General features: G+C 43.0%; 1 protein-coding gene across 1 annotated transcript in view; it reads left to right on the top strand.

The window, feature by feature from the left end:
* LOC139370727 (plexin-B1-like) overlaps positions 1-25354 on the top strand; it is a 132965-nt gene that overhangs the window by 35571 nt on the left and 72040 nt on the right. The window contains exon 3 of the mRNA XM_071110382.1: positions 15929-16028. The gene's annotated coding sequence lies outside the window, so the exon portion shown is untranslated. The remainder of the gene's footprint in view (positions 1-15928; positions 16029-25354) is intronic.

The raw sequence follows: 25354 nt of genomic DNA on the forward strand, positions 1-25354 counted from the left end.
GTACAAACATGACATTTTATGGAGAATATTGTGTAGTGTGAAAAGCAAGTTTGGTTACAGTATCTTAGGATTCAATGCATGCAGGGTCAACTACTGCCTATACTTTTTATTTATTTAACTAGGCAAGTCAGTTAAGAACAAATTCTTATTTACAATGACGGCCTACACCGGCCAAACCCAGACGACGCTGGGCCAATTGTGCGCCGCCTTATGGGACTCGCAATCACGGCCGGTTGTGATACAGCCTGGATTCGAACCAGAGTGTCTGTTGTGATGCCTCTAGCACTGAGATGCAGTGCCTTTGACCGCTGCACCACTCTGGAGCCACTGCCTAAAAACACACATTCTAAAGAGAACTGAAAGCATCTATCTGGGGAGTATCTGGTAGTAGAACACTACATAAGCTATTCAGCCAATCATTTCTTTCTGACTTCTGTAGCGAGCTATGTTCAAATGCTACTCTAAAATGATTCAATGGTGGATCGGGGCCTTGGTGCTAATTAGAACTTTCTATCTTAACTGGGTCACTGCCTGCTTTGTGGTTTGTTTTGCTATTCAAATGTATTAAAATGGGAAAATATGCCATCCCTGCCGAACGACCCAATGTGGTTTTGTTGCCTTTGCTTATTTCTTTGTTCGTTGGTGGGTTGGGCTGTGTGGCTCTATGAAGGACTTTCTAGTCTGGTAAAACTCTAAATATTTGTCCAGAATGTACACCAAATTTAAATGAGGAACGTTGAACTTGTCATGAAAGAAAACTGTAGAATTTTTCTATATCCAGTAATTGGTCATCTATATTTCCCCAAATACTTTGATCATTCCATTTGACAGTTTGGCTGGGTTTTTATGAAGACTGAGTGATGTTGATGTGGGTGGGGGGGTTTCTTCAGTAAAGACCCTCCAGGGCTCTGTTGATCTTTTTTTTTTTCTCAGTCTCTCCCCTCCACATTGGCCCCAATGTTCCCCTCACTGTCATTACCCAGTCTTTCTTGCTTTCTCTCCTTCCCGCTCTCCATCCGTACTCAGCCCGACAGAGACAAACTAAGCGGGAGAAGCAGAGAGAGACTAAGTCAGAGGGAGTGAGATTGAAAAGGACATCTCTAAGACAATTCTAGACCGTTAAAAAGGCCGGGACAGAAAGACCAAGTGAGAGACAGAGAGTCTGAAATTGAAGAAAAAAATTGAGTGACCAAGCAGATAAACTGAGAACTAGAGTGTGCATAAGATCTGTGGTTTTAGGCTGACTGAAGAATCCCCAGAGGTACAGTCAAACACACATGGGCCTGATCAATAATGGACACTGGTCCCCAGGCGCTTAGCCTGGCCAGACACGCACGCACACATGCAGATACAGACACGGACACACCATCCTGGGCTAGTCTCCTGGGGAATTGATGCACGGTGACAAATTGACACCCCTCCCCCTTTTCTCTATGCTCTGGTCTCAGACAAGCCACAGAAACAAGGACTGAGAAAGCAAGAATCGGATGGCAAGGAAAATATTTAGACGCAGCGGTCTAGGGCACTGCATCTGTGCTAGAGGCGTCACTACAGACACCCTGGATCAAATCCAGGCTGTATCACAACTGGCCGTGATTGGGAGTCCCATAGGGTGGTGAACATTTGGCCCAGCGTCATCTGGGATTGGCCGGTGTAGACCGTCATTGTAATTGAGAATGTGTTCTTAACTGACTTGCCTAGTTAAAGGTTCAATTTATTTATTTTTTAAATTGTGATTTTATCTATAAGAACATGACTAGTTTAGCTGTATGCTTCTCATGGTCAGATGGCATGGCCAGGGATGACAGGGTAATGAATAGCAGTTAGCTAGCTGTCAGCGCTATACTCCTGATAACAGTGTGGGAGCGTGGACTGGGGAAATAGGCTGTCAATCCTGCATCAGGACTCTCCCTGCCACACAGACCGAGTAAGGGGAAGGGGGGACCCTCTTTAGGAAAAAGTGTGTGTGCGTGCCTGTGTGTAGTTGTGCATGGTAAAGATCTATACAATGCACACTGCTAATTCAAAAACTATGGACGGACCAATATACACACAGCCCTGACAAGACCATGTAAATTATATATTATCATTAATGAAGATAATGCAAAGCTCACTGAATTTAATGTAGGCTAGCTGACAATGCGTTGCGAATCGACGTTGCTGAATGAGAAAATACATTGCTGAATGTGAAACTACATTCCTATTACAAAACTACATTTTTGAATGTAAAAATGCATTGCTGAATTTTGAAACTACATTGCTGAATGGCAAACTATACTGACCAAAAATATAATTGCAACATGTACATGTTCGTCCCATGTTTCATGAGCTGAAATGAAAGATCCCAGAAATGTTCCATACGCACAAAAAAACATTTCTCAAAAATGTTGAGCACAAATTTGTTTACATCCCTGTTAGTGAGCATTTAGCTTTTGCCAAGATAATTCATCCACCGGACAGGTGTGGCATATCAAGAAGTTGATTAAACAGCATGAACATTACAGAGGTGCACCTTGTGCAATAAAAGACTATAAAAGACCATAAAAGGCTACTCTAAAATGTGCAGATCTCTCGCACAACACAATGCCACAGATGTCTCAAATTGAGGGAGCATGCAATTGGCATGTTGATTGCAGCAATGTCCACCAGAGCTGTTGCCAGAGAATTTAATGTTAATTTCTCTACCTTAAGCCACCTCCTACTTCGTTTTAGAAAATTTGTCAGTGCGTCCAACCAGCCTCTCAACCGCAGAGTATTTCTGTCTGTGATAAAGCCCTCTTGTGGGGAAAGACTCATTTTGATTGGCTCGGCCTGACTCCACAGTGGGTGGACCTATGCCCAGTCATGTGAAATCCACAGATTAGAGCCTAATGAATTTATTAAAATGTTTCCTTTATATGAACTGTAACTCAGTAAAATCGTTGCAAATATTGCATGTTGGGTTGTATATTTTTGAAACTACATTGCCGAATGGGAAATAATATTGCCAAATTATCTATGTCAAAGCAATAATGGCCGGTAGTAAAGTTGGGGTGTGGCTGCAGTGCACACAGGCAGTGAATAGATCCATTGTTCCTCTAACAGGTAGCTTCACTCTTGGGATTATTCAATAACCCATTCACTGGTGTAGGACTCATTTTGTGTGTGTGTGTGTGTGGACCTGGTGTTTGTATGACGTCTGCGTTGCGTGGGCGGCAAAATGTTTAAGTATTCTGTGTGTGTGGTTGTGCGCCTTCTGTGTTAGTAAGGGCGTGTATCATCATGGGTAGCGTGTGTGTGGATCAATGGCCCCTATGGATCTGCCTATCAGTGTTAACAGGAGGAGAAGAGCATTAGATTGAGCTCATCTGTGTCTCTACAGGAGGTTATAGTGATCCTGTGGCTAGTGAGTGAGGTCGATAGTTTGTGTGTGTGTTTTGTGCGTTGATAGGTTTACATCATGTGTTTGCATGTGAATTCACGGTAATGTACAAGTGGGTTCATACCGTGTGTGTGTGCGCGTGTGTGCATCTCCCTCCTTTCTGCATCCCCCTGTAAGCTTCCCACACACACACACACACACACACACAGTCCCATTTGCGGTCAGCAGGGGGGTGATGGGGAGCTGGAGGGGTGTCCATTGTGTGTTAAATGGAGCTGTCCATCCCCTGACATTGGAACAGAAGGAATAAGAAACCCCCCTCTGCCCTACCCCCCCCTAAAACCACTCTGCCCCTATTCTCATACACCTCTCTTTCTCAATGTATATTTATTTTTTATTTCTCGCTTTCTTTCTCTCTTGTTCTTTCTTTTTCTTTCTCTCTTTTTCTTTCTATTTCTTTCCCTCTCTCTCTTTGTTCTCTCTTTCTTTTTGGCACCCACTTCTTCCATCCTCCATATGTGGAAGTATGAGACCAGTGTTTTTTGATTTGGGACCCAACCGTTGGGGTGGCTCATCCATCATAGCCTGTCTATCCACCACCCTCCTCTACTCCCGATTGGTTTTACTCCTTGGGGAGATGATTGGGCTGGACCATTGGCTCACAGATGGAGAGGTGAGTAGGGGAGGGGAAATCCACTTTGGTTTACTTTATGACTGGACCTTGTATGGATTTTCTCAGTATCACAAAGGAAAGGGTAGAGGGAGTTTTTATACCTCCGCTGGCTTTGTTGTAGTAGATTGGGGGAATTGAGAGTGTGCACAGTATGTGTGAATGGTAGAGCACACATTATGAATTAGCATTTTTTTTTTTCATTTGTGTGTATGTGGGGGATGTGACCCCTCTGGTTATCTGCTACTGGGCACCTGACACCATGTACTCTTTTGGTTAAATATTATTCATAATGTGATCCAAACTTCAGGCTATGTCCTTCTATATACAATGCTTAAACATCATGTCAAAGGGCACAAGGTACTAGCACATATCAGGCTTGGGCCCTTGGCTCTATCTTAATTCGCCTTTCTGCAAGTCCTTCCATCCTTTTCTCCTCGCCGCCTCATCTACCATATTGGAGGAGGTCCTTTCCTTTGGAGCCTATTTTCCAATGCATTTTGAGAAAGAGGGGAGGAAAACAAATGCAAGGAATCAAGGACAGATATATTAAGATAATTTGTTGCCCTTTTGAAACTGCCAGAAACAACGTGACATCTAAGCCACGAGAGTACATGGCACATTTCAGCTCGACTCGTTAACAACCTGTAGGGGCTGCCTCCCAAAGGGCACCCTATGCACTATATATAGCAGGTAATAAATAGGGTGTCATAGAGTACCACAGTATGAGTCATAATACCCATAAAACCTAGCGGTCAAAGAGGGAAATGGTTCCAATAGATTTTTTCCACCATTAAATCCCATAGGGGCTTTTAGAGCACTTAAACTAAGGCTGTGTTTCGTGTAGGCTTACCCTGGCGTGATGTTTTGGTAACCGTGTAAATCTCTGACTTTGCTCAATATATTCACCTGTATTTACCCCTGACAAATGAAATGGTAAGTAGCTGCTAATGTGGCTATCCTAAAGAACTACAAATGCCATGATGATGTAGACGAGACTACCGAATTGGGGCAAAGGTAAGACTCTCTGGATTAACTATCTAATGTTAGCTAAATGTAGTAATTCATAAATTGGCTACATTTCTGTGAACTGTCTTGGGCAAGTTTTATATTGACGCAAAACCTGTTCGCGAAGTAGATGACGTGCAGGAGCTTGCAGTGATTTGTAATCGTGCATGATGTCTACTTTGGTGCTAATTAGCATTTTCAAATCTGAGCAGTAAATGGAGACAAATATATTGATAAAAGTCACCTTTGTCGGATATTTTTTTTTTTACATGGTTAAAACATCACGCCAGGGTAAGCTTACATGAAACACAGCCCTTATTTTCATTGTTTCTATAGTCCCTAATGGGAAAAATAAATGGTGGAAAAACAATTGGAACTATTTCCCAATTTGACCGCTAGGTTTTATGGGTATTATGACATTTCCACTGTGGGGCTCTATTTGGGGCGCATCCTAAGAAATACTAATTAGGAACATAACTTTTCAATGTGAATAAGTATCTTCCTGCCTCATCCTTGATGGAGAGATTAAACGGGGCTTTTGTCTGTGTGTTTCCAAGGTAAGGTCAGAGAGACTTTGTTTATCATGTGAGCCGTGCCATGCCGTACTGTACTAGGCTGCTTGCGTTCCTGTTTAATGAGGTGTGTGCCTGTGTGACCCTTTATCCTGTCTGGGACACTATGATGAATGGGACTGTTCTATTGGAGGTGTGAGACTTGACTGTGGAGTGTTATCCCGCTTAGCGTACACGCATACTAACGAACATACACTCTGTCTTTTTTGTCTCTCTCCCTCTCCCATAAGGCTATGTGGGTGTGGTATCACCCTTAAGGATCTTCCGTACTCCCCAGACAAACTGTTCAGAAATGTAAAGACTACCCACTACACAACTATACAATCGCTAGACATCTATCTACAGTGCCTTGCGAAAGTATTCGGCCCCCTTGAACTTTGCGACCTTTTGCCACATTTCAGGCTTCAAACATAAAGATATAAACATGTATTTTTTTGTGAAGAATCAACAACAAGTGGGACACAATCATGAAGTGGAACGACATTTATTGGATATTTCAAACTTTTTTAACAAATCAAAAACTGAAAAATTGGGCGTGCAAAATTATTCAGCCCCCTTAAGTTAATACTTTGTAGCGCCACCTTTTGCTGCGATTACAGCTGTAAGCCGCTTGGGGTATGTCTCTATCAGTTTTGCACATCGAGAGACTGAAATTTTTTCCCATTCCTCCTTGCAAAACAGCTCGAGCTCAGTGAGGTTGGATGGAGAGCATTTGTGAACAGCAGTTTTCAGTTCTTTCCACAGATTCTCGATTGGATTCAGGTCTGGACTTTGACTTGGCCATTCTAACACCTGGATATGTTTATTTTTGAACCATTCCATTGTAGATTTTGCTTTATATTTTGGATCATTGTCTTGTTGGAAGACAAATCTCCGTCCCAGTCTCAGGTCTTTTGCAGACGCAATCAGGTTTTCTTCCAGAATGGTCCTGTATTTGGCTCCATCCATCTTCCCATCAATTTTAACAATCTTCCCTGTCCCTGCTGAAGAAAAGCAGGCCCAAACCATGATGCTGCCACCACCATGTTTGACAGTGGGGATGGTGTGTTCAGGGTGATGAGCTGTGTTGCTTTTACGCCAAACATAACGTTTTGCATTGTTGCCAAAAAGTTCAATTTTGGTTTAATCTGACCAGAGCACCTTCTTCCACATGTTTGGTGTGTCTCCCAGGTGGCTTGTGGCAAACTTTAAACAACACTTTTTATGGATATCTTTAAGAAATGGCTTTCTTCTTGCCACTCTTCCATAAAGGCCAGATTTGTGAAATATACGACTGATTGTTGTCCTATGGACAGAGTCTCCCACCTCAGCTGTAGATCTCTGCAGTTCATCCAGAGTGATCATGGGCCTCTTGGCTGCATCTCTGATCAGTCTTCTCCTTGTATGAGCTGAAAGTTTAGAGGGACGGCCAGGTCTTGGTAGATTTGCAGTGGTCTGATACTCCTTCTATTTCAATATTATCGCTTGCACAGTGCTCCTTGGGATGTTTAAAGCTTGGGAAATCGTTTTGTATCCAAATCCGGCTTTAAACTTCTTCACAACAGTATCTCGGACCTGCCTGGTGTGTTCCTTGTTCTTCATGATGCTCTCTGCGCTTTTGACGGACCTCAGACTATCACAGTGCAGGTGCATTTATACGGAGACTTGATTACACACAGGTGGATTGTATTTATCATCATTAGTCATTTAGGTCAACATTGGATCATTCAGAGATCCTCACTGAACTTCTGGAGAGAGTTTGCTGCACTGAAAGTAAAGGGGCTGAATAATTTTGCACGCCCAATTTTTCAGTTTTTGATTTGTTAAAAAAGTTTGAAATATCCAATAAATGTCGTTCCACTTCATGATTGTGTCCCACTTGTTGTTGATTCTTCACAAAAAAATACAGTTTTATATCTTTATGTTTGAAGCCTGAAATGTGGCAAAAGGTCGCAAAGTTCAAGGGGGCCGAATACTTTCGCAAGGCACTGTATATACCATTGATGTCGGAAGTTTACGTACACAGCCAAATACATTTAAACTCAGTTTTTCACAATTTCTGACATTTAATCGTAGTAAAAATCCCCTGTTTTAGGTCAGTTAGGATCACCACTTTATTTTAAGAATGTGAAATGTCAGAATAATAGAGTATTTATTTATTTCATCACATTCCCAGTGGGTCAGAAGTTTACGTGCACTCAATTAGTATTTGGTAGCATTGCTTTTAACCTGGGTCAAACGTTTCAGGCAGCCTTCCACAAGCTTCCCACAATAAGTTGGGTGAATTTTGGCCTATTCCTCCTGACAGAGCTGGTGAAACTGAGTCAGGTGTGTAAGGCCTCCTTGCTCACACCCACTTTTTCAGTTCTGCCCACAAATTTTCTATGGGATTAAGGTCAGGGCTTTGTGATGGCCACTCCAATACCTTGACTTTTTTGTCCATGAGCCATTTTGCCACAACTTTGGAAGTATGTTTGGGGTCATTGTCCATTTGGAAGACCCATTTGCGACCAAGTTTTAAGTTCCTGATTGATGTCTTGAGGTTTTGCTTCAATATATCTACATAATTTTCCTCCCTCATGATGCCATCTATTTTGTGAAGTGCACCAGTCCCTCCTGCAGCAAAGCACCCCCACAACATGATGCTGCTACCCCTGTACTTCACAGTTGGGATGGTGTTCTTCGGCTTGCAAGCCTCCCCCTTTTTCCTCCAAACATAACGATGGTCATGATGGCCAAACAGTTATATTTTTGTTTCATCAGACCAGAGGACAATACTCCAAAAAGTACGATCTTTCTCCCCATGTGCAGTTGCAAACCGTAGTCTGGCTTTTTTATGGTGGTTTTGGAGCAGTGGTTTCTTCCTAGCTGAGCGGCCTTTCAGGTTATGTCGATATAGGACTCGTTTTACTGTGGATATAGATACTTTTGTACCTGTTTCCTACAGCATCTTCACAAGGTCCTTTGCTGCTGTTCTGGGATTGACTTACACTTTTCGCACCAAAGTATGTTCATCTCTAGGAGACAGAACGCATCTCCTTCCTGAGCGGTATGACGGCTGCGTGGTCCCATGGTGTTTATACTTGCGTATTATTGTTTGTACAGATGAACGTGGTACCTTCAGGTGTTTGGAAATTGCTCCCAAGGATGAACCAGACTTATGAAGGTCTACAATTGTTTCTCTGAGATCTTGGCTGATTTTGTTTAGATTTTCTTATGATGTCAAGCAAAGAGGCACTGAGTTTGAAGGTAGGCCTTGACATACAGGTACACCTTCAATTGACACAAATTATATCAAATAGCCTGTCAGAAGCTTCTAAAGCCATGACATTTTCTGGAATTTTCCAACCTGTTTAAAGGCACAGTCAACTTAGTGTATGTAAACTTTTGACCCACTGGAATTGTGATACAACGAATTATAAGTGAAATTGTAACGCTCTTCTGAAGAAGAGGACCAAAGCGCAGCGTGGTACGTGTTCATGATTGTTTATTCAAACTGAACACTGAAACAAAATAACAAAGTGGAACAAAACGAAACAGTTCTGTCTGGTGCAAACACAAAACAGAAAACCACTACCCACAAAACACAGGTGGGGAAAAAGCTGCCTGACTCTCAAGGGGATGGTTCGGGTGGGCCTCCTTTACGGCGGCGGCTCTGGTGCGGGGCGTAGACCCCCCCCTCCGCCTCTGGCTCCCCCCACTTTGGTGGCGCCTCTGGTGCGGGGATCCTCCCCGTCAACCCCGGACTGGGCACCCTCGTTGCTCCCCCGGACTGGATCATGGATCATCACTGGAGGCTTCGTGCCATGGATCATCACTGGAGGCTTCGTGCCATGAGCTGGCACAGGGCTTACCGGGCTGGGGAGACATACGAGAGGATTAGTTCTGTGCGCAGGCAGAGAGACATACGAGCCTGCACAACCCGTCCTGGCTGGATGGTTATTTTCGCCCTTCAGATGCACTGGAGACAGTGCGCAGAGCCGACGCAGGATATCCCAGTCCGTAGAGACGTACTGGCGACCAGATGCGCTGAGCCGACATCCTCCGACCTGGCTGGATGCCCACTCTAGCCCGGCCAATTCGGGGAGCTGGAAGGTTGCGCACCGGGCTGTGCACGCGCACTGGAGACACCGTGCACTCCAGCGCATAACACGGTGCCTGACCAGTACGACGTTCCCTCCGGTAAGCACGGGGAGTTGGTTCAGGTCTCCAACCTGGCTCAGCCAATCTCCCCGTGTGCCCCCCCAAATTGTTTTTTTGGAGAGGCCTCCCGGTCTTTAGTGCCAGCCTGTCCCCGTGTAATCCTTGTCCCTTTTACCAGCTGCCTCCGCTTCCATGGCAGGCGATCTTTTCCGGCCAGGATCTCCTCCCACGTGTAGGATCCTTTGCCGTCCAGGATGTCCTCCCATGTCCAGTCCTCCTTACCACGCTGCTTGGTCCTTTGGTGGTGGGTAGTTCTGTAACCCTCGTCTGAAGAAGAGGACCAAAGCGCAGCGTGGTACGTGTTCATGATTATTTATTCAAACTGAACACTGAAACAAAATAACAAAGTGGAACAAAACGAAACAGTTCTGTCTGGTGTAAACACAAAACAGAAAACAACTACCCACAAAACACAGATGGGGGAAAAAGATGCCTAAGTATGATTCTCAATCAGAGACGACAATAGACAGTTGCCTCTGAGATCCACACCCGGGCCAAACACAAAGAAATAGGAAACATAGAAATAAAGAAACTAGAATGCCCACCCTAGTCACACCCTGGCCTAACCAAAATGGAGAATAAAAACCTCTATGGCCAGGGCGTGACAGAAAGAATCTGTCTGTAAACAATTGTTGGGATTATTACTTGTGTCATGCAGAAAGTAGATGTCCTAACCGACTTGCCAAAACTATCGTTTGTTAACAAGACATTTGTGGAGTGATTGAAGTTTTTAATGATTTCAACCTAAGTGTATGTAAACTTCCGACCAACTGTATATAGGCTCTAGTATCTAGATATGCTTATAGCTTGTAGTATGTGCCTATAGCATTTTAAATTAAGATTAGTTGTGGTAAGTGCTACCCTTTTTAGATAATCAATGGACTGAATATACAGACTGGTCAACCAAAACGTGTAATATTAAACTGGAACTTTCTCTACTTTTTAAGGCGACATACAATTATAATGTTGCTTTCATGTGACGCAAACATGTATAGTATCTGGCTAAATGGTTATAAATTACATGTTGATTAGCTTTTATAAAGGTTTGATGCATTTCTTAAGCCCATTTCAAAGTTACGAACATTTCGGTGTTCGGAAACTACTTCCATTCCCATTGTGTTCGTATCACTGAGGTCCTACTGACGTTCTACTGATCCTCCAATCAACTAAAATGGAAGCCTCATCTTCTTGAAATAAATATTGAAAGTGTCACTTAAAGAGACAACAAAACATATCCACAAGAATGTCATCTGCAACCAGAGGGTGAAAAAGACTCTAGACCACCTTTACTCCACATTCAAAGCTCTCCCTCACACTCCATTTGGAAAATATTACCATAATTCTGTCCTGATTCCTGCTTACAAGCAATACTGAAGTGGTCAGATGACGCAGATGCTACGCTACAGGATTGTTTTGCTAACACGGACTGGAATATTTTCCAGGATTCATCCAATGGCGTTGAGGAGTATACCACTTCAGTCACCGGCTTCATCAATAAGTGCATCGATGACGTCGTCCCCACAGTGACCATACGTACATTTCCCAACTAGAAGCCACGGATTACAGGCAACGTCCGCACCGAGCTAAAGGCTAGAGCTGCTGCTTTCAAGGAGCAGGACATGAATCCGGACGCTTATAAGAAACCCTGCTATGTCCTCAGATGAACCATCAAACAGGCAAAGCATCAATACCGGACTAAGATTGAATCCTACTACACCGGCTCTGACACTCGTCATATGTGGCAGGGCTTAAACTATTACGGACTACAAAGGGAAACCCAGCCGCGAGTTGCCCAGTGACGCGAGCCTACCAGATGAGCTAAATGCCTTTTTATGCTCGCTTTGAGGCAAGCAACACTGAAGCATGCATGAGAGCACCAGCTGTTCCAGACGACTGTGATCACGCTCTCTGTAGCCAATGTGAGCAAGACTTTTAAACAGGTCAACATTCACAAAGCCATGGGGCCAGATGGATTACCAGAATGTGTACTCAAAGCATGCGTGGACCAACATTCAAGTGTCAACCTCTCCCTGGCCTGTAATACCTACATGTTTCAAACAGATCAATCAAGCAAATACATTTATAAAGCCCTTTTTACATCAGGCGATGTCACAAAGTGCTGTACGGTAACCCAGCCTAAAACCCCAGCAAGCAATGCAGATGTCATTCTACGGCGCAACCAGCTTTAACAGACGTTTCTCAGCACTATATCAACATGTCCTAAAAAAACGGACATCTCTGATCTTTTCGGGCCTGAATAAATCCCTGAGACCTTTTAACATCTCCATACTATACACATACCATGTTGTCTTGTTTAATGAAGTCGGGTATAATTTAAAGTGTCTTATATTGTCCACCTATAGGCCGTAGTCGGTGGTCGAGCCTTCGTAGTGTCGGCTGAATGTGCCCCTGTGTGAGTGCTGGGGAGGCTGAAATGTCAAGCAGTGTTTTCCAAGCTTCCAGTATGTATGGTGGAGAGAAGGGAGCACACATGGGAGTGTGTAACATTCCTGAACCAGCTTCACAGAGAGGAGAGATGGAGCGAGGAAGACGTGGAGAGAGCGAGATGACAAATATTGATAGACGAGAGGAGTGAGTAAAGGGACAGAAAAAAGCGTCCAACAGAGTTCAATGCGGCAGAGCTGCGTGATTTATTGGGACATACGTCTGCAACTTGAGAACAGCCAATGAAATGAGGTTTGTAAATGTGGAATAAATAAATGGCCCATCGGACTATTGGGGCTACACGGCTCTGAACTATGAATTGAGCTTTATGGAAAGTGGAGGGTAAAGAGTTACGCAATGGAAAAAAATACGGACAGAGGAGGAATGGAGAAGTGGAAGAGATAGTTAAGCTGTAGAAAGGAGGACGAGATGGAAAAGGAGAGGAATGGAAGAACTAGGGACAAAGAGGAAGAATGAGAGAGAGAAAGGAGACCGACACAAAGAGAGTATGAACAAGAGAGGGAAAGGAGACCGTGGACAGCAGACAGGTGGGTCTGAAGGACGGAGGCAAGCCTCCCCATGTCCTTGTGAAAAGAAGAGGGGTATGTTCCTTCTCCGGCCCAACCTAATAACCGTTCTACAGTCACGTCCTTCAACGACTTATTAGCTCAATCTCGCCTCGGTGTTGTGAAACAGTCAAGGAGAGAACCCAGTACAAGTTTGTTATGACAGACAGACGTATTGGCGTGCAAATATGATAAAAAAAAAAAACTAGACAAAACTGAGGTGAAATGTCTTTCTGACAAGAGCATTAACATTTAAGAATAAAAAAAATAACTGGAATTACCATAAGCTAATGGGAATATCTGGCTGCTTTGTGGAATGACATTATATATATAATGTAAATATGGTTATGTAAGCTAGCTCACCACAGGAATGTACTTGGAACTCTTATCTTCTCCTTTTATTTATCCTCACCAATCTACCCTTCATTCTTCTGTCACAGTTATGTTTGGCTGGATATAGACCTAGCTCCAGTCCTGTAATATTGGTTGCTTTATGAAGTAGAGTTTATCATGTCTTTGTACAGCTGTGATTGGATTACAGTTATGTGTTTGTATATTTGTAAAGGGAGTGTATGTTTGTGTTCAGTGTATGAGAGGTGTATGTGTGCATGTAGTGTGTGGGAACAAAAAATGAGAAAGTGGTGTGTGGTAATATGAGGAACATAATCACCTCTCTTCAGCACCCTCAGCCATTGTCTCTGCGGTGCCATCTTGGAATCCAATGAACACAGGGAAAAGAGAGGGGATTTTCCTATTGTTCTGTCACCTGGTCCCCAACCCCTCAGTCTGACCTTTATCTGTGTTTCCAACCCAATCAGTGGCCAGCGCCACATTAGTACCACAACCACAGGGGGCCTAGCCAGGGCTAATCCCCCCTCTCTCTCTCACTCACTCACTCACACGAGAGGCTGTGAATGAACAACCTCTACCAAGACTGGGTTCACTGATCTTGGGTTAAGGCGCCCACATGCTCCCCATCCAAAACAGTTCAGAACAGTTTGTCCATATCTTATGGCAACATCAGCTGTTCGTGCACACATTTTTTCTCGAGTCAAGCTAATGTTCGGAATCCTACGACTACGCCTCTTTGTTTGGTGATTGATCAACAGTAGGGATTCCTCAATGAAGTCGTTTGTCATTCAACGATAGATGCCTTGTTTCATGCATACGTTTTCACTTGAGAAATACTGCACCAAACATCCTAGTTAGTAAAATTGCGCAACTAAGATATCCTCTGCAAAAAAAGTCCAAATGAATGACAGATTTGAGTTACCTTAGATTCATTCTGACTACTATTGCTGTTTTTCTTTCAAGCAAAGGTGGAAGGCATGCGAGCACACTCGTTTGGTTCACCTAGCCGAGTTTGGCTAGGCTCCAGCTGAACCGGTGCACCATCCAGCCAGGGAGAGAGCCCCAGGCTAGTGATCCAAAGCTCCAGGAATCCGTGGCATTTTGCAGACCCAGGCGAAGAGTCCTTTGGGGGAATAAATGGGAATGTGTTAAGGTCAACATTTATCCCCATGTGCCCTGTATGTACGCTGGAGAGAAACACACACAGTTCTGTAACCTAGTGAGTAAATGCATTGGTTTATACTGAAGAGATTTGAGGGTTTCTTCATGGACATTGTTGTTTTGGTGGTTGTCTTTGTCCAGTCATATAACTGGTACACAACTACCACTTTTATTTCTAAAATGTCTTCATGTAAATATGATTTGTTTGACTTTGATCTATTTACGGTCTGGAATTGATTATAATTATTCACTCTCTTTTTAAGGCCCATCTTTAGTGAATTGAATCTTGCTTATTGACAACGTTTGGCACGTCTGTGGATCAGACATGGCAGACATAATGCAATTTACAGTAGGCCTAGCCCCTATATCAGTGCAAATGCTATGTTTAACAATACATTTCCATATTGAAGTCATGCATTTAGGCTTCTTACAATGAGAACTACGAACATGTTCAACATATTTATCAAAGATGGGCAAGGCCTACATACGTTTATTTAGTTTCTTAGGCTATTCAACAAACTAGGCTATAACGGACTAACATTTATATTGGATTTGATTACATAATACATACGACTGTAAACACAACTTAAAGCAACCACATATTCTGAGTGTACCAAAAATCTGGAACACCTGCTCTTTCCATGACAGACTGACCAGGTGAATCCAGGTGAAAGCTATGATCCCTTATTGATGTCACTTGTTAAATCCACATCAATCAGTGTAGATGAAGGGGAGGAGACAAGTTAAAGAAGGATTTTTAAGCCTTGAGACAATTGAGACATGGATTGGGTATGTGTGCCATTCAGAGGGTGAATGGGCAAGACAAAAGATTTGTGGCTTTGAACGGGGTATGGTAGTAGGTGCCAGGCACACCGGTTTGAGTGTGTCAAAAACTGCAAACGCTCCTGAGTGTTTCACGCTCAACTGTATCAAGAATGTTCCACCACCCAAAGGACTTCCAGCCAACTTGACACAACTGTGGGAAGCATTTGAATCAACATGCCCAGCATCCCTGTGGAATATTGTCAGCACCTTGTAGAGTCCATGCCCCAATGAATTGAGGCTGCTCTAAGGGCAAAAGGGAGTGCAACTCAAAATTAGGAAGGAGTACCTAATGTTTTGTACACTCAGTGTATTACGCTATGGAGCGCGTTCTGATTGGCCAGTGAGGGATCAAGCCTCGACACACCTAAAACCGTGTTTATTCAAAACCCAGCCCTTTTGCGCCACTGCTAGCTACTGCGCCCATAATTCCGGTTATGAAAATAGCAAAAATATTTGACACACCTGAACCTATAGCGCTTAGATTTTACCATTGCTTTTAGGTTTGTTAAAACAGAGCCCCTAGTGTTATTTCTGTCTATTTCAATATCACACTGACTATCGGTGTAGGTCGTCATTGTAAATAAGAATTTGTTCTTAACGAACTTGCCTAGTGAAATAAAGGTTACATTTTAAACAATAAAAATAAATAATCTCATACTGAATTTGAGATTAAGTATTTTGGAAGTGACCAGTTTCTTTGCTCTCTTTATCGGCCATCTTGTTTCAGCGACCTGCCTTACTAGAGACAAACTTGAGCTACATTAAACACTTTTCTTTTTCTCTACAGGGCTGCATCTCAATAGTTTTTAAAGTGGCTTCATCTCCTCGCCTCCTTTCCTTCATCTGCACTGATGTGAACGAGCTGAACAGGTGAACACTATATCCCGGTAGGCATCCTTTATTGTATATCGCTGTACAATCCTGTGTTATGATTGGATTAAATTGGAGAAGAACGATGACCCCCACACACACAATATTACCTTTGCACTTTGTTTGTGTTTATTTATATGTTCTGGTCGGATACCTTTTTCAAAACATTATCATCTCAGTCCATGAGAGGTGAAGAAGAAGTGAAGAGAGAGGTGAAGAAGAAGTCACTCTCTCTCGCTCTATCAAAATCAAATCAAAGTTTATTGGTCGCATACACAGTTTAACAGATGTTATAGCAGGGGCAGCTAAATGCTTATTACATGGCCAAGTGACGAATTGCAGGAAGTTTGTCACTTTAATCATGTTACATACTGTTTTACCCACTTTATATGTTTATATTGTGTTCTAGTCATTTATATAACTACTGTTGAACACACATTGTCTATTCATATACTATACTGTCTGTACACACCATTCACATACATATACAGTGCCTTCAGAAAGTATTCACACCCCTTGACTTTTTTCAAATGTAGTACAGCCTGAATTTAAAATGGATTTAATTGAGATTTTGTGGGGCCTCCTGAATGGTGCAGCGGTCTAAGGCACTGAGGCATCATTACAGGCCCGGGTTTAATCCTGGGCTGTGTCGCAGCTGGCCTTGACTGGGAGACTCATGAAGCGGCGCACAATTGGCACAGCAACGTCCGGGTTGGGGGAGGGTTTGGCTGGCCGAGATGTCCTTGTCCCATCGCGCTCTTGCGACTCCTGTGGCGGGCCGGGTGCATGCACGCTGACACGGTCGCCAGTTGTACATTGTTTCCTCCGACACACTGGCTTCCAGGTTAAGCAAGCAGTGTGTCAAGAAGCAGTGCGGCTTGGCAGGATTGTGTTTTGGAGGACGCATGGCTCGCAACCTTCGCCTCTCCCGAGTCCGTAATTGGAGTTATAGCGATGGGACAAGACTGTAACTACCAATTGGAAATCACAAAATTCGGGAGAAAAAGGGGCAAAAAGTAATTGACACTGGCCTACACACAATACCCCATAATGTCAAAGTGGAATTATTGTTATTTAGTTTTTACTACAAATTAATCAAAAATGAAAAGCTGAAATATCTTGAGTCAAGTATTCTCTTAAATAAGTTCAGGAGTAAAAATGTCCTCATCAAATCACATTTTATTGGATGCGTACACATAATTTGCAGAGGTTATCGCAGGTGCAGCAAAATGCTTATGTTTCTAGCTCCAACAGTGCAGTAATACCTAACAGTACAAAACAATACACATGAATACCAACAAAAAAAATAAAGGAATTAAGAAATATCAGAACGAGCAATGTCAGAGTCTGGAATATAAATACAAATGTATAATGCCTTCAGAAAGTATTCACACACCATGACATTTTCCACATTTTGTTGTTACAAAGTGGGATTAAAATACTCGGTAATGTCAAAGTGTAAGAAATTCTAACATGTTTAAAACATTTATGAAAAATAAAACAAATATTTCTTGATTTAGATGAGTATTCAACCCCCTGCCCGAACAGGCAGGGGAGCCACCCTCGGCGGGAGTCGTGACAGTAAATTTCTAAGAGCTTTCTACACCTGGACTGTGCAACATTTGCCCATTTTTATTATTTTCAAAATTCTTCAAGCTCTGTGAAATTGGTAGTTGATCACTGCTAGGCAACCATATTCAGGTCTTGCCATAGATTTTCATGCAGATTTAAGTCAGCTGTAACTCGGCTACTCAGGAACATTCACTGTCTTCATGGTAAGCGACTCCAGTGTAGATTTTCCCTTGTGTTTTATTGTCCTGCCTAGGTGAATTCAGTGTCTGGTGGAAAGCAGACTGAACCAGGTTTTCCCTCTAGGATTTTGCCTGTCTTTAGCTTCATTCCGTTTCTCTTTTATCCTGGAAAAACTCCCCAGTTCCAAGCATACCCATAACATGATGCAGCCACCACTATGCTTGACAATATGGAGAGTGATACTCAATAATGTGTTGTATTGGATTTGGAAATTATAAAAACACATCCATGCCTGATGAAGACCTAAGGGTTGAAACAAAATCACATATGAGTATGAGCAGCAATGTGCAGCATTTTTATTTGCCATTAATTCACCTACAACTCCAGCACCAGCAAAAAGTACCTGGATGTGCGTATGTTCTTCATCTTTTGTATTCGATTTACCCCAAACGTAACCTAACACTTTGTATTCAAAGGGCGGCAGGGTAGCCTAGTGGTTAGAGCGTTGGACTAGCAAATTCAAATCCCCGAGCTGACAAGGTACAAAACTGTCGTTCTGCCCCTGAACAGGCAGTTAACCCACTGTTCCTAGGCCGTCATTGAAAATAAGAATTTGTTCTTAACTGTCTAGTTAAATAAAGGTCAAATTTTAAAAAATTCAGGACTAAACATGAATTGCTTTGCCACATTTTTTGCAGTATTACTGTTGCAAATAGGATGTATGTTTTGTAATATTTATTTTCTGTACAGGCTTCCTTCTTTTCACTCTGTCAATTAGGTTAGTATTGTGGCGTAACTACAAAGTTCTTGATCCATCATCAGTTTTCTCCTAACACAGCCATTAAACTCAAACTGTTTTAAAGTGATCATTGGCCTCATGGTGAAATCGCTGAGTGGTTTCTTTCCTCTCTGGCAACTGAGTTAGGAAGGACGCCTGTATCTTTGTAGTGACTGGGTGTATTGATACACCATCCAAAGTGTAAGTAATAACTTCCCCATGCTCAAAGGGATATTCAATGTATGCTTTAAAATGTTTACCCATCTACCAATCGGTGCCCTTCTTTGAGAGGCATTGGAAAACTTCCCTGGTCTTTGTGGTTGAATCTGTGTTTGATATTCACTGCTCCACTAAGGGACCTTACAATTATCTGTATGTGTGGGGTACAGAGACGAGTTAGCCATTAAAACATCCTGTTAAACACTATTGTTGTACACTGTATGTGTGCTGGGTTAGTTGGTGTGTGCGTCCATCCGTGGGTGTTAAAATGGACATTTCTGTAATTTATTTTTCAAGAAATCTAGCAAAAATTTCTAAAAACATGTTTTCACTTCGTCATTATGTGGTGTTGTGAGATAAAAAATTCAGGCTGTAACACAACAAAATGTGGAATAAGACAAGGGGTATTTCTGAGTACTTTCTGAATGCACTATATATTTATATTCCAGACTCAATATTGCTCGTTCTGATATTGCTCTTTCCGATATGTTTAAATGTATTGTTCTTAAAAAAAAAGTGGATTGTGCGTATTGTTATTGTATTGCTGGATATTGCTGCACTGTTGTAGCTAGAAACGTAAGCATTAACGCTGCACCTGCGTTAACATCTGCAAAACTGTACGTGACCAATAAACTTTTTTATTTGATTATGAAAAGACTTCTGTACAACACAACCCTGAAAAGAGGATTAGTCCATTGGTTTTTCCAAAGAGGGGTGGGTTGGTCCACTATTGGTCGAAAATGAATGGACCAGTTGTTCAGTGTTTCTGTACTGCTTCTCTGTCTGTGTTTGTGTGCATGTAATCCTTTAGCATAGCTCCTTTACAGTCCACCTTGTTCCAAGCAAATCCAAGCGTGTCTAAGTATATTTGAGTCGCATGAAAATGGGTTGAAGGTAAACTAATTCCCCTAAGCACGTTTTGTAGCCATATGTTATGAAGTGGAATGCGCCAAGGTCACATTTGGTATTACCGGCGTGAAAAAATACAATTAATAGACTGAATAATCGCTAATGCTTATTGTAGCCGTTTGACAGGATTGGGTGGTATCCAGATTCCCGTGATATACAATTTTACCCCTATAGCACATACGGGTCACTTTTTATAAAATTATACTATAATTATATTATATATAAAAATAACATTTTTATGGGGGGAAAAAAGGCCCAAAAATCTTCACTTTCCAGAATGCCAACAAAATACTAAAGAATCCCCATTAAGGATGGTAGGTAAATGCTGACGAGCGCAGTCAAACGTTTATGACTGAGACAGACAACCCAGCCCATAAAGCGCTGCAAGTATTTCAAAACGCAGTTTGCAGCACACACAAAACGGCTGTTTTTGGAAACTAGTAGCGGTAAACTTGCGATCCGTTTATATCTATTACCTAGTGCACATGTTGACTGCAGGTATTTATTTTAAAAGTATAAATATTCACATTTCTTAAACTGTGTTTATGGTATTGGAAAATCATAGAGGGTATTTGGCCACCCCTACCTTTCAATGCTAACGTGCTAAATATGGACACCACTTTGGCTTAAGCATGAACGCGTAGCGGAGTAAATGTTAACCCAGCAGCTCTTTAGTTAGTGGTGTCCTGTAACATATTGTGGACTGTAATATCTCTGGCCTGTGCTTTCTTTGGCTCCGTCACTGTCAGTTTGTTATTCTGTCTGTTCCATGCTTCATTTCCTGGTCTTCTGAGTCCAAGATCGCATAGCAGTTCAGACGTCTTTTGTCCTCGTCTTGTCGTGTCCTGTATATATATATATTTACAACTTTTTTCACATACATTTTATTTTTATTTTCCATCAACTCATCTTCTAAACACTCTCCTGCAACCAGCCTCACCAATTTATATTTATAAAAAAGTATTATTTACCTCAGATCTGTAATCCTCCAGGAAGCTAGCCAGAAACTCCAGGAGGCTAGCCAGAAACTAGCCAGAAGCTAGCCAGGAGCTAGCCCAGAAGCTAATCCAGAAGCTAGTTAGCTTCTTTACTGGCAAATCGTTAGTATTCAGCTAACCACGGTTTGTGGTCATCGGCTGTCCTTTAGCTCGAAAATCTATCGAAAATCTATCGCCAGTTTTGTACGGCGCAGCTCGGAACGGAACATACCGGACCAATTTTTCTCTCCATGTCCCTGGATTTCAACTGCTCTCTGGACATTCATACCCGGATCTCACAGCTAGCTAGCTGCTATCCGTGTGACAGTCGGCTTTCGTCGATTCCGGAGCAAACATCGATTGTTCCGGTGCTAGCCAGCTCCGTCAATCACTCCTGAGTTCCATCATTCACTCCTGGGCTGCAGTCACCTATCCGGACCCGTTTCACTGCCTACGCGGAGCCCCACCGGGCCTTCACAACTGGACTGCCGACGTTATCTACCTGAATGAGATCCGGCTGGCTCCTCTGTCGCGACGTTACCTGAACGCCCATCTGCGGCCCGCTAACCGTTAGCTGTCTTACCGGCTGCTATCTGAATAGACAATCGGATAATTTATTTATTTTTATTATTATGTTTTCTTCTCGGGCCTCTATAACTATATCTATTGTTCTTATTTTTGTTGTTGTTGTGTGATTTGGATTAATCCCCTATACCACACGGAACCCCACTAATCTACTGACCGAACGCAAGAGGTGGCTAACAACAGACTCCATCCTATGCTAGCTTGCTACCGGTTGGCCTGGCTAGCTGTCTAAATCGCCGTGACCCTCAACCAACCTCTCCACTCACTGGACCCTTTTGATCACTCGACTAAGCATGCCTCTCCTTAATGTCAATATGTCTTGTCCATTGCTGTTCTGGTTAGTGTTTATTGGCTTATTTCACTGTAGAGCCTCTAGTCCTGCTCACTATACCTTATCCAACCTATTAGTTCCACCACCCACACATGCAATGACATCTCCTGGTTTCAATGATGTTTCTAGAGACAATATCTCTCTCTTCATCACTCAATACCTAGGTTTACCTCCACTGTATTCACATCCTACCTTACCTTTGTCTGTACATTATACCTTGATGCTATTTTATCGCCCCCAGAAACCTCCTTTTACTCTCTGTTCCAGACGTTCTAGACGACCAATTCTTATTGCTTTTAGTCGCACCCTTATTCTACTCCTCCTATGTTCCTCTGGCGATGTAGAGGTGAATCCAGACCCTGCAGTGCCTAGCTCCACTCCAATTCCCCATGCGCTCTCTTTTGACGACTTCTGTAACCGTAATAGCCTTGGTTTCATGCATGTTAACATTAGAAGCTTCCTCCCTAAGTTTGTTCTATTCACTGCTTTAGCACACTCTGCCAACCCGGATGTTCTAGCTGTGTCTGAATCCTGGCTTAGGAAGACCACCAAAAATTCAGACATTTTAATTCCAAACTACAACATTTTCAGACAAGATAGAACTGCCAAAGGGGGCGGTGTTGCAATCTACTGCAAAGATAGCCTGCAGAGTTCTGTCCTACTATCCAGGTCTGTACCCAAACAATTTGAACTTCTACTTTTAAAAATCCACCTCTCTAAAAACAAGTCTCTCACCGTTGCCGCCTGCTATAGACCACCCTCTGCCCCCAGCTGTGCTCTGGACACCATATGTGAACTGATTGCCCCCCATCTATCTTCAGAGCTCGTGCTGCTAGGCGACCTAAACTGGAACATGCTTAACACCCCAGCCATCCTACAATCTAAACTTGATGCCCTCAATCTCACACAAATTATCAATGAACCTACCAGGTACCTCCCCAAAGCCTTAAACACGGGCACCCTCATAGATATCATCCTAACCAACTTCCCCTCTAAATACACCTCTGCTGTCTTCAACCAAGATCTCAGCGATCACTGCCTCATTGCCTGCATCCGTAATGGGTCAGCGGTCAAACGACCTCCTCTCATCACTGTAAAACGCTCCCTGAAACACTTCAGCGAGCAGGCCTTTCTAATCGACCTGGCCGGGGTATCCTGGAAGGATATTGACCTCATCCCGTCAGTAGAGGATGCCTGGATATTTTTTTTAAATGCCTTCCTAACCATCTTAAATAAACATGCCCCATTCAAGAAATTTAGAACCAGGAACAGATATAGCCCTTGGTTCTCCCCAGACCTGACTGCCCTTAACCAACACAAAAACGTCCTATGGCGTTCTGCATTAGCATCGAACAGCCCCCGTGATATGCAGCTGTTCAGGGAAGCTAGAAACCATTATAAACAGGCAGTTAGAAAAGCCAAGGCTAGCTTTTTCAAGCAGAAATTTGCTTCTTGCAACACTAACTCAAAAAAGTTCTGGGACACTGTAAAGTCCATGGAGAATAAGAACACCTCCTCCCAGCTTCCCACTGCACTGAAGATAGGAAACACTGTCACCACTGATAAATCCACCATAATTGAAAATTTCAATAAGCATTTTTCTACTGCTGGCCATGCTTTCCACCTGGCTACTCCTACCCCTGTCAACAGCACTGCACCCCCAACAGCAACTCGCCCAAGCCTTCCCCATTTCTCCTTCTCCCAAATCCATTCAGCTGATGTTCTGAAAGAGCTGCAAAATCTGGACCCCTACAAATCAGCCGGGCTAGACAATCTGGACCCTTTCTTTCTAAAATTATCTGCCGAAATTGTTGCCACCCCTATTACTAGCCTGTTCAACCTCTCTTTCGTGTCGTCTGAGATTCCCAAAGATTGGAAAGCAGCTGCGGTCATCCCCCTCTTCAAAGGGGGGGACACTCTTGACCCAAACTGCTACAGACCTATATCTATCCTACCATGCCTTTCTAAGGTCTTCGAAAGCCAAGTCAACAAACAGATTACCGACCATTTTGAATCTCACCATACCTTCTCTGCTATGCAATCTGGTTTCAGAGCTGGTCATGGGTGCACCTCAGCCACGCTCAAGGTCCTAAACGATATCTTAACCGCCATCGATAAGAAACATTACTGTGCAGCCGTATTCATTGATCTGGCCAAGGCTTTCGACTCTGTCAATCACCACATCCTCATCGGCAGACTCAACAGCCTTGGTTTCTCAAATGATTGCCTCGCCTGGTTCACCAACTACTTCTCTGATAGAGTTCAGTGTGTCAAATCGGAGGGTCTGTTGTCCGGACCTCTGGCAGTCTCTATGGGGGTGCCACAGGGTTCAATTCTTGGACCGACTCTCTTCTCTGTATACATCAATGAGGTCGCTCTTGCTGCTGGTGAGTCTCTGATCCACCTCTACGCAGACGACACCATTCTGTATACTTCCGGCCCTTCTTTGGACACTGTGTTAACAACCCTCCAGGCAAGCTTCAATGCCATACAACTCTCCTTCCGTGGCCTCCAATTGCTCTTAAATACAAGTAAAACTAAATGCATGCTCTTCAACCGATCGCTACCTGCACCTACCCGCCTGTCCAACATCACTACTCTGGACGGCTCTGACTTAGAATACGTGGACAACTACAAATACTTAGGTGTCTGGTTAGACTGTAAACTCTCCTTCCAGACCCATATCAAACATCTCCAATCCAAAGTTAAATCTAGAATTGGCTTCCTATTTCGCAACAAAGCATCCTTCACTCATGCTGCCAAACATACCCTTGTAAAACTGACCATCCTACCAATCCTCGACTTTGGCGATGTCATTTACAAAATAGCCTCCAATACCCTACTCAACAAATTGGATGCAGTCTATCACAGTGCAATCCGTTTTGTCACCAAAGCCCCATATACTACCCACCATTGCGACCTGTACGCTCTCGTTGGCTGGCCCTCGCTTCATACTCGTCGCCAAACCCACTGGCTCCATGTCATCTACAAGACCCTGCTAGGTAAAGTCCCCCCTTATCTCAGCTCACTGGTCACCATAGCATCTCCCACCTGTAGCACACGCTCCAGCAGGTATATCTCTCTAGTCATCCCCAAAACCAATTCTTTCTTTGGCCGCCTCTCTTTCCAGTTCTCTGCTGCCAATGACTGGAACGAACTACAAAAATCTCTGAAACTGGAAACACTTATCTCCCTCACTAGCTTTAAGCACCAACTGTCAGAGCAGCTCACAGATTACTGCACCTGTACATAGCCCGCCTATAATTTAGCCCTATCAACTACCTCTTTCCCAACTGTATTTCATTTATTTATTTATTTTGCTCCTTTGCACCCCATTATTTTTATTTCTACTTTGCACATTCTTCCATTGCAAAACTACCATTCCAGTGTTTTACTTGCTATATTGTATTTACCTTGCCACCAAGGCCTTTTTTGCCTTTACCTCCCTTCTCACCTCATTTGCTCACATTGTATATAGACTTGTTTATACTTTATTATTGACTGTATGTTTGTTTTACTCCATGTGTAACTCTGTGTTGTTGTATCTGTCGAACTGCTTTGCTTTATCTTGGCCAGGTCGCAATTGTAAATGAGAACTTGTTCTCAACTTGCCTACCTGGTTAAATAAAGGTAAAGTAAAATAAAAAATAAATAAATGAGAGGTGGAGAGCATCTGGGACTTGTGTGTGTTGGTGTGTTGATCCACAGTGTGACTTAGTGTGTGTGAAAGCTAAGTGTGCCTGTAATTCATCACCTCGTTCTGTATGTTCTTTGGTGTGGCATAACAGAGTG

This window comes from Oncorhynchus clarkii, chromosome 17 (assembly GCF_045791955.1).
Source record: "Oncorhynchus clarkii lewisi isolate Uvic-CL-2024 chromosome 17, UVic_Ocla_1.0, whole genome shotgun sequence".
In the NCBI taxonomy this organism is placed as follows: domain Eukaryota; kingdom Metazoa; phylum Chordata; class Actinopteri; order Salmoniformes; family Salmonidae; genus Oncorhynchus; species Oncorhynchus clarkii.